Genomic DNA, 8,135 nt, shown 5'->3' on the forward strand with positions numbered 1-8,135 from the left:
ATGCCCGACACATAAAAGGGAATGCCTCTTGGCAAGAAGGGCCAGTTTTGAACAACAGAAAGCAGAAAACAAGGTCATCCTTATAACTTTCTAAGGAACAGTACATATGGATGTTTGATCAAGCAAAACTCAGAGTTGGTTATTATTATTTTCATGTTAATAATATTAGGATTACGTAAATATATTGTGAGCATGTATTATAAATATATCATAATATTATGAAAATAACATTATAACAAATATTTATATAGAGGTTAACTATATACCAGGTGCTGTTCCAAGTGCCTGATGTACATTAACTCACTTAATCCTCCAAAACCCTAAGAGACGGGTAATATAATTATCTTCATTTAACAGATGAACACAATGAAACACAGAGAGGTTAAGACACTTGTTCAAGGCCACACAGCTAATAAACTGTGAAGCCAAAATTCAAACCAAGGTGATCAAGCTCCGGAACTCATCTCTTAACCTCTATACATACGGCCTCTCAAATCCAGCAAGCAGAGTCCATGCGAGGTGCTTCCATAAATATTATCTGTAATCACATTTATTACTCAAAACAAACCCATGTAACAACAAGAACTGAAGTCATAAAAGCTTCGTATAACATCAGAATGGGAGCTAACCCAGCAGACAAGCAGAAACACTCAGAAAGTTCCACCGTTCTCCCATGTCCCACTGGAATTCGATGTCATAAAGGGAAATGGCTGGAAGGCGCAGGCAGCCGCGCACTGACATTCTGGTTCGTTCCTGGAGTCCAGCTCAGTGATTATCTACGGTGGGAAAAAAACTCCAGTCCCTCATCCTTTATTCCTCATACACTTCACTTCTGCCACCTCTGCTCACCAAATGCATGAATATTTCCCCCCACCAGCTGGGGGTCCCACAATTTACCTCACCTGTAACACTATCCACCTGGAGAGAGCATCAGATCCCACAGGTTAAGGGTTCGGTCACACGAGCAACTGCCCCCCACTTCAGATGCCAATCGCAAGTAGGAGGTCCCCAGGTCCCCACAACTTCTGTCCAATTCGCTATAAACGAGAGGCTCCCATGACCTCCTCCCCTCGGATTTGATTATTTCCTAGAACATCTCAAGAACTTGGAAAAACGCCTACTCTTACCAGTTTATTAACGGAGATGATAAAGAATACAGATTAACAGCCAACTGAACACAGGGAGGGAGAGACGTGGGAGAGCTCCGAGCCCAGGAGCTTCTATCCCCGTGGAGTTGGGGACATCGAAAGATGTTCCTAGTGCCCTTGTCACTTAGGAAATTACAAGGGTTTCAGGAACTCTGGGCCAGGAACCGGGGGCAAAGACAAATACATATTTTTTCTATTATATTATCAAATTCCCCTGTAAGCGAGAATTACCATACAAAGTTATCTACTTAACAAAATCTAGTCGACTATGTCAAAAACAATTTCAACTCTGAGCCCTTAACTGCTCCTTCATCCAATTTGCCTTCACTTTGCTCTGAAGTCTGCAAAGCATCTTCCACCAGCAACCCCCCGTGCGCTGCCCTGAGCCAGTCCCCTGCACCTTCCCTCTCTGCGACACCTACAACGGCCTTCGGAAGTGAATGCTCACCTCCTTCTGGGGGTGGCAGGAACCAGAGAGATGTCCTTACCCAACCAGTCCATTTCCAGATGGAGAAACCGAGCCCCATGTTAAGTGACCTGCCCCGGATGAAAGAGCAAGTTAGTAAGGACCTAACCCCATCTCCTGATTCTGACACCACGACACTGTGCATTCCCCCCCACCCCCCGCCACGGTTCCCCCTGCCTTTCCACAGGGCCTGTCCAGCAAACATTTATTAATTCCAATAGTAATCGTGCTACAGACTGAATGTTTGTGTGCCCCCAGAGTTCATATACGGGTTGAAACCTAGTCCCTAGCATGATCGTATTTGGAGATGAGGCCTTTGCGGGGGGTGATTAGGCCATGAGGGTAGGGCCCTCAGGAATGGGATTAGTGCCCTTATAAAAGAGACTCCAGAAAGATCTCTCACCCTTCCACCATGTGAGGACACGGTGAGAAGATGACCCTCTCTGAACCAGGAAGCTGGCCTTGGCGAGAATCTGCTGAATCTGCCAGTGCCTTGAGCCTTCAGAACTGGAAAAAATAAACTTCTGCTATTTATAAGCTACCCAGTCTACGATATTTCGGGTAGAGCAGCCGAAACAGTCTATGACAAATAGCTGACAATTTTGAATGCCTAATATGTGCCAGGACCTGTACTAGAAGCTTGAGCCACATTATGATCTTCATGGGCCCTGGACACTTTTGCCTTTGCAGCCCTATCCTCCATAAAATAATTTTTTTTAAGTTTTTAAAAATATTTTCTAGGACTGCCTTGGTATGAAGAATATTAATGTTACAAATTAAAACATTTTATTCAATCCGAAAGTTCATTCTTTAATTTCGATTTTAAAAGAAGTTAAAATACTTTCAATGGCTCCTAAAAACATTGTGGGCCCTGGGCACCGGGCCTGCTGTGCCCAGCAGAGAAGTCAGCCTTGCCAGGAGCTCTGCTTGCATTATACCATTTAATTTCCCAGCTCAGCAAGGTAGATGCTGTTTAGTACGCCCATTGTAAACCGTAGGAAACTGAACTGGGCCATGTGATGTCACCTGTCCAATAAAAGATGGGGTTCAGGATTTGAACCCCAAGAGTCTGACTCCAGAACCTGTTATATTCTGGACATTCCTAAGTCCCATTTAACCATCCTGATCCCCTCTTCCTTTTGGGTCCCAGGCCGGATCCCCAAGCCAGGTTCGGGAGGTCACTGCTGTGGCACTGCTCTCCACCACCCCAGCTTCCCCCCAGCCCCCCATGGACTCTGCCTACTACTCTGCCTAGGTCCGTGGGGCTGGGTAGACATGCCAGGGTAGACTGCCCCACCTGCAAGCCTGCCCAGAGCGAAACCACAAACCCTCGGGATCACGCCACGGACCCTCACCCACTCCCGCCAGAGGGAAGGGACACTGAGCAAACACGCACGATGCGATAGCCAGGCCCTGTGCACGGCACTCTGTTCCCCTGGCCGAGGTTCACCCACAGGGAAGGTGTTACCAGCCCTCTTTATTCTGAGAAAGAAACTGAGGCTCAGAGAAGCTAGATGACTTACCTGGCCAGCGCAATGAGTCCATGTGACTCCAAAGCCCAGGACAAATGCAGCCTCTCAGCTGACAAGCGCCCTACAACTGTGCACTCCGCCTGCTGGCTGGCAATCACAGCCCCACCAGGACAGCCTCGTTCCCCCAGCTAAAGACATGGCTTCCCTTTGTGGAGGTGCAAAGCTGTGAAGAGGGGTATGCGAGTCTTAACCAGAGTTAAGTGTTCTCTACAGCTCTGTAACTAAGGATCACGCTCCCCATTTTACATATGAAGAAACTGAGGCTCAGAGAGGTGAAGTGATTTGCCCAAGATGCAGAAATAAAGAGGGGAGATGAGTGGCCGAGCAGGGACTGTGGCATGACCTCTCATTCCACACCCCGCTGCACCCCGCTCCGCTCCAGTCTACCCAAAGACGTGAGGAGGAAGAGGGAATTAGGTCAAGGGGCACTGACAGGTGGCTGTGGAATATTTCACCTCGGATTCTCATTCGGTCCTCTGTTCCCCTCCTTCACCCCCAACCAGGTGTATGATGTCCAAAGGCCTTGCCCTCACCCAGAAAGACAAAATATTTGGCCAAGAGAGCGCCAAGACCAGCCTGGGCTGAGAGAGTCCTCAGCCATACACACCACGGGAGGCCAGGGGCCTCTGTGCTGGGCTAGAGAGTGGTCCCCACCCCAAGGCATGCAGCCCAGTCGCCCTGGCCTCGGCCATCCACAGAACCCTGCCCGCCCCAGAACTTCTCTGAGAGGAGCATCCGCCCGCAGACCCCCTCGCTCGGTAGGGGTTCCCAGCTCCCAGCCAAGAGTGGGACGGGGAACCCCCGCTCCAGCCCCTTGGGCCTCTGACTGCTGTCTAGGGGCCCTTGTTTTTCCTCCTCTGGGACAACCCCACAGAGAGAAACCCAGGGGCACGGCAGCTGGTGGCAGTTGCTATGGGAAACATCTCTTCAGTACAGGCCTAGAATTTTCCACCAGGTTCACTTTTTGAAGGAAGCAGCTTCTTCACCATATGCCCCACCAACTTCACCCCCTCCCGGCCTGTGTCCTCACCCATGTCCTTCGGACACCCTGGGTGGGTCGTCACTGAGGAGAGGGGGGAAATGAGGCTCTCCCCGAACCCCGCTCCCTCATCTATAAAACGAGTTCCAAAAGAGAGTGATGAGGCCCCCTCGGGTGGTGTAAAAAGTGCTTTTGTTTTGCAGACATATTCCACTTGGGAAGGAGGGGCGAGTAATGTCTGTATTTCAGGCAGCCTCACGGAGAAAGGAAGAGTCCATGAATTAACTTGAGACAAACCCAAGTAGACGTCCAAACCCCAGAAGACAAGGAACGATGATACTACAGCTCTTCCCTCCCACCCCGGCCCCGACATTCCTTCTGCTAACCATTATGACCACTCGCTATAACCATAAGTTCGACGGTTTCCTGGGAATGAAACTCTCAAATCGCGAAGGCTCTGTGACAGTCGGCACAAGTGCAGCCTCACAGTCGTGATTCTGGGACCTGCTCGCCACATGCCTGATCTCACGACCTGAGGAAATTACATAAAGAGGATGCAGAACCATTTGCCCTGGGACATAGGGAAGCAGAGGAACGGACAGGAGCCCCCGGCGGGAGGCAGATGAACAAGGCTTTTTTCTTCTACCTGATCTTCCTCCTGGAAGCTGTGGCAATGGTCGCCTCGTTCTGATTTTGCCCCAGCCTGCGCTGGCTCAGCTGACCTGGGAAAATCCCAAATCTCTCTCCTTCGAGATGACAGACTAATCCCAAAGCTCAGGCAAAAGTAAAGTCCACTGTGGTTTGCCCCACACCACGCTCAGGCTGGGGGGTCAGGGTAGATGTGGTCTGGACCCAACTCTACCACTAACTAGCTTGTGACTTCCAGCCAATTACTTCCTCTTGGGGTCTCAGGAGCTTCTTTTCCTAAAATAGGCGATCGAATGAGCTGAAGAAATCACCTAACTTGGTGCCCGGCCCACATCCCACAGCTGCCTATTCTCAGGGCAGCTCTGACCGCCCGTCAGGGTCGCAGAGTCCCCGCAGTCAGGTTGCAGGCCGGTGTAGGAGCCACAGGCTTCCATGTCAGAGGAGCCACACACAACTTTTCTCCAGGGACTGTTTAGGGCGGCTCCTCGCTGGGTGGGACTGTCCCACACACATAGAGCACTCCACTCCCCTGGCCTCTGCTCACTGTCTGTAGAGACGGTCCCAGACAATACACCCCTGGGGAGTATCACCAGGGTGGAGAACCACGGCCGAAGGCTTCTCCCTCCCAGTCTGAACCAGAAGTGGATGCCTCCCCTTGGCCCAGAAACATCCATTCTCAGAGAGAGGTTTTGTCGGGAGCCCTCCAAGGAAAGCTTGTCCTTGACCTCGCCACAGGCGTAGGTCAAGCCTCCCGTCCTGCAGAGCCCCCAAAGCCCCCACTGTCCTCACAGGTCTCCCCTAGTAAGAGTCTCTTGAGCCACCATTACCCTAACACGAACCTCTTTAGTGAAGTCCTCCGACCTGGAGATTTTGCACAGTTAACGGACTAGAAGAGGAGCTGATTCCTAATGACAGAACATGGGACACCTGAGAAAGGGAGCGACCTGGGGACCCCAAGGCTCATAAGGATTCTTCTCTCACATGGTAGGAGGGGGATTGTCCACCTACTCTCCCTGCCAAAACATGCGACAGGCTGGCAACCACAGGTGTGTACCACACGATATGTGCATGGTCTCAAAGCGAGTCTGACTGCCACATACTGATGCAGGAATATGAGTCCTTGTGCTTGGAAGAAATATCTGTACTATGTACCACACACACACATATACGCACAGACATATGTAAGTGTGCATATATAATATATATTATTGATACATATTAATTATATTATTATGTAGTTACTATAAAGTAACTGTATAAAATGTAGTATAGTAATTAATATATAGTAATTATAATTATGTATCATATAATTAACACTGATTACATATATAAATAATACATATACATTAAGAGTACCTGCAAATGAATAATGATAAGGTCCCCCAAAAGAAAAACATACAGGGAAAAGACATAAAAAGGCAATTTTACAAAAGCAGTGAAATAAATGTGGCATTGAGATGCTACCTTCCACCTCTCAAACCATCAACTTTTTTAAAAATCATAGGGCCCGGTACCCGTGAGAGTGTGTGAGTACATCGACAGACTGCTGGCGGGAATGTAAATTTCTAGAGGACAGTTAAGCAATACGTTCTAAAATCCTTAAAAATATACACACTCTTGGACCGAGCGATTGTACTTCTAGAAATTTATCCTTAAAAAGTATTCATGGATGTGCTCAAAGATTTAGTCTTTTTTCATTGTTTACTATGGCAAAAATTTAGTGCCACCTAAAGAGCCAACACTGGAAGATTGATGAAATATTCTACATATAGCAGAAACGAAGCTAATAAGATATCAAATAACAGATTATCAAACATGATTGCATTTTTGTTCAAAAAAGTGTACATTCAAAAAGTACTGAAAGTATATGCAAGAAATATTAATAATATTAAAGTAGCATTGGATGATAAAATTGCAAGTGATATTTTTTTCTTTTGGATTATCCGTATTTTCTAAAATACTTACATTGGCCTAAAACTTCTAAAATGTCTTTTATGGCACTTTTTAGTCTCCCCCTGGTAAAATGTTATGTATGAATATATCATATTACCCTAAGAGTACAAATTTCGTGAATATAAGTTCTGGGTCTGATTCATCTTCATAAACTCCCCATGATATTAGCTTAGTGCCTTGAATAATGACAACAATTCCATTTATTGAATGTTTGCCATGTGGCAGGCGATGTGCTAAACTGTATCTTTTTTTAACACAGTAAAATTCAATAAGCATTTGTTGAAGGATAGAGGGAAGAGTGAGGGCAGATGGAAATGAGTGAATGAACAAATGCCCAGATTGTCGAAATACGGTGGCAGCTCTCTCACCTAGAAGTGACCGGCTGACATTGGACAACATTTCTAACCGGCAGACCAATCTACAGACCATTTATTCTAATGGAATAAGAATGAAAGGAGGGGAGGGTTTGGGGGGCACCACGCTATAAACCTGGGGGTTTAGAAGCCATGCTTTTGATAAATAAAATCTCACAGGGAACTACCAGATAAAACTTAAAAATCATTTTTGGAAGTTTTCTTACCAGATTCAAGAAAACTAATATGAACATGACAGTGGCCTTTTAATGAATCACTTTTGACCTTGTCGACTTTTAATTCATTTCTACAAACACTCTCCAGCACCCACCATCACCGTTAGAGAGTGAGAGATGAATCAGACACAGTCCTGTCCTTAAAGAATTTGTAAAGCAAGGAGGGCAAGAGATAGGTGCTGAATTAAGTAATTCAAGGCAGGTGTCAGCTCTCACAGAGGTTACGGGGGATGCAGAGGGAGAAATTCCTTTCCTGTGGGGAAGGAGAGCAGAGATGGCAAGTAAGAGCCAGGACAGACAAGATTTCTCAATGCAGACTTCAGGGAATGCATTCCTAGCTGTGGGAACAGCCGAGCGAAGGCTCCGGTGGGGTGGAATATGGTGAGCTTGGGCAAGGGCAAGCACTGAGGAGGGTGTGGAAGAAACAGATCTGAAGTGACAGCTGAGGCAGCCTAGGGAGTTTAGGCTGAATTCTGGAAGCACCGTGTTTGGCCCACACCCCAGAAATCTTGAGTCACTTCATTAGAAGGAGCAAAAGTGGTCCAGAGGAGGGCTCCTTTCCCTTCCTCTCTTCTTGCCAGTAGCAACTGCCTGCTATACCTCCAAGTAGGTGCCTCCCACCAAAAGAGCAAATTAACACACCCCTCATTTCCAAGGCCTTGAGGGTAAAGTTCAAATTTAAAGCCATGGTGACCTGAGCACACTCAGAAGTAGAAATACTGGAACAGCTCCTGGGCAGCTGGCTCTGCCCTGCTGTTTGCCAAACTCTGGCATTCCACAGAGGGACCTCCCCAGCTTTGCCCACCTCCTGGAAAGGTGA

This window comes from Pteropus vampyrus, unplaced genomic scaffold, assembly GCF_000151845.1.
Source record: "Pteropus vampyrus isolate Shadow unplaced genomic scaffold, Pvam_2.0 Scaffold75, whole genome shotgun sequence".
NCBI classification, from domain to species: Eukaryota; Metazoa; Chordata; class Mammalia; order Chiroptera; family Pteropodidae; genus Pteropus; species Pteropus vampyrus.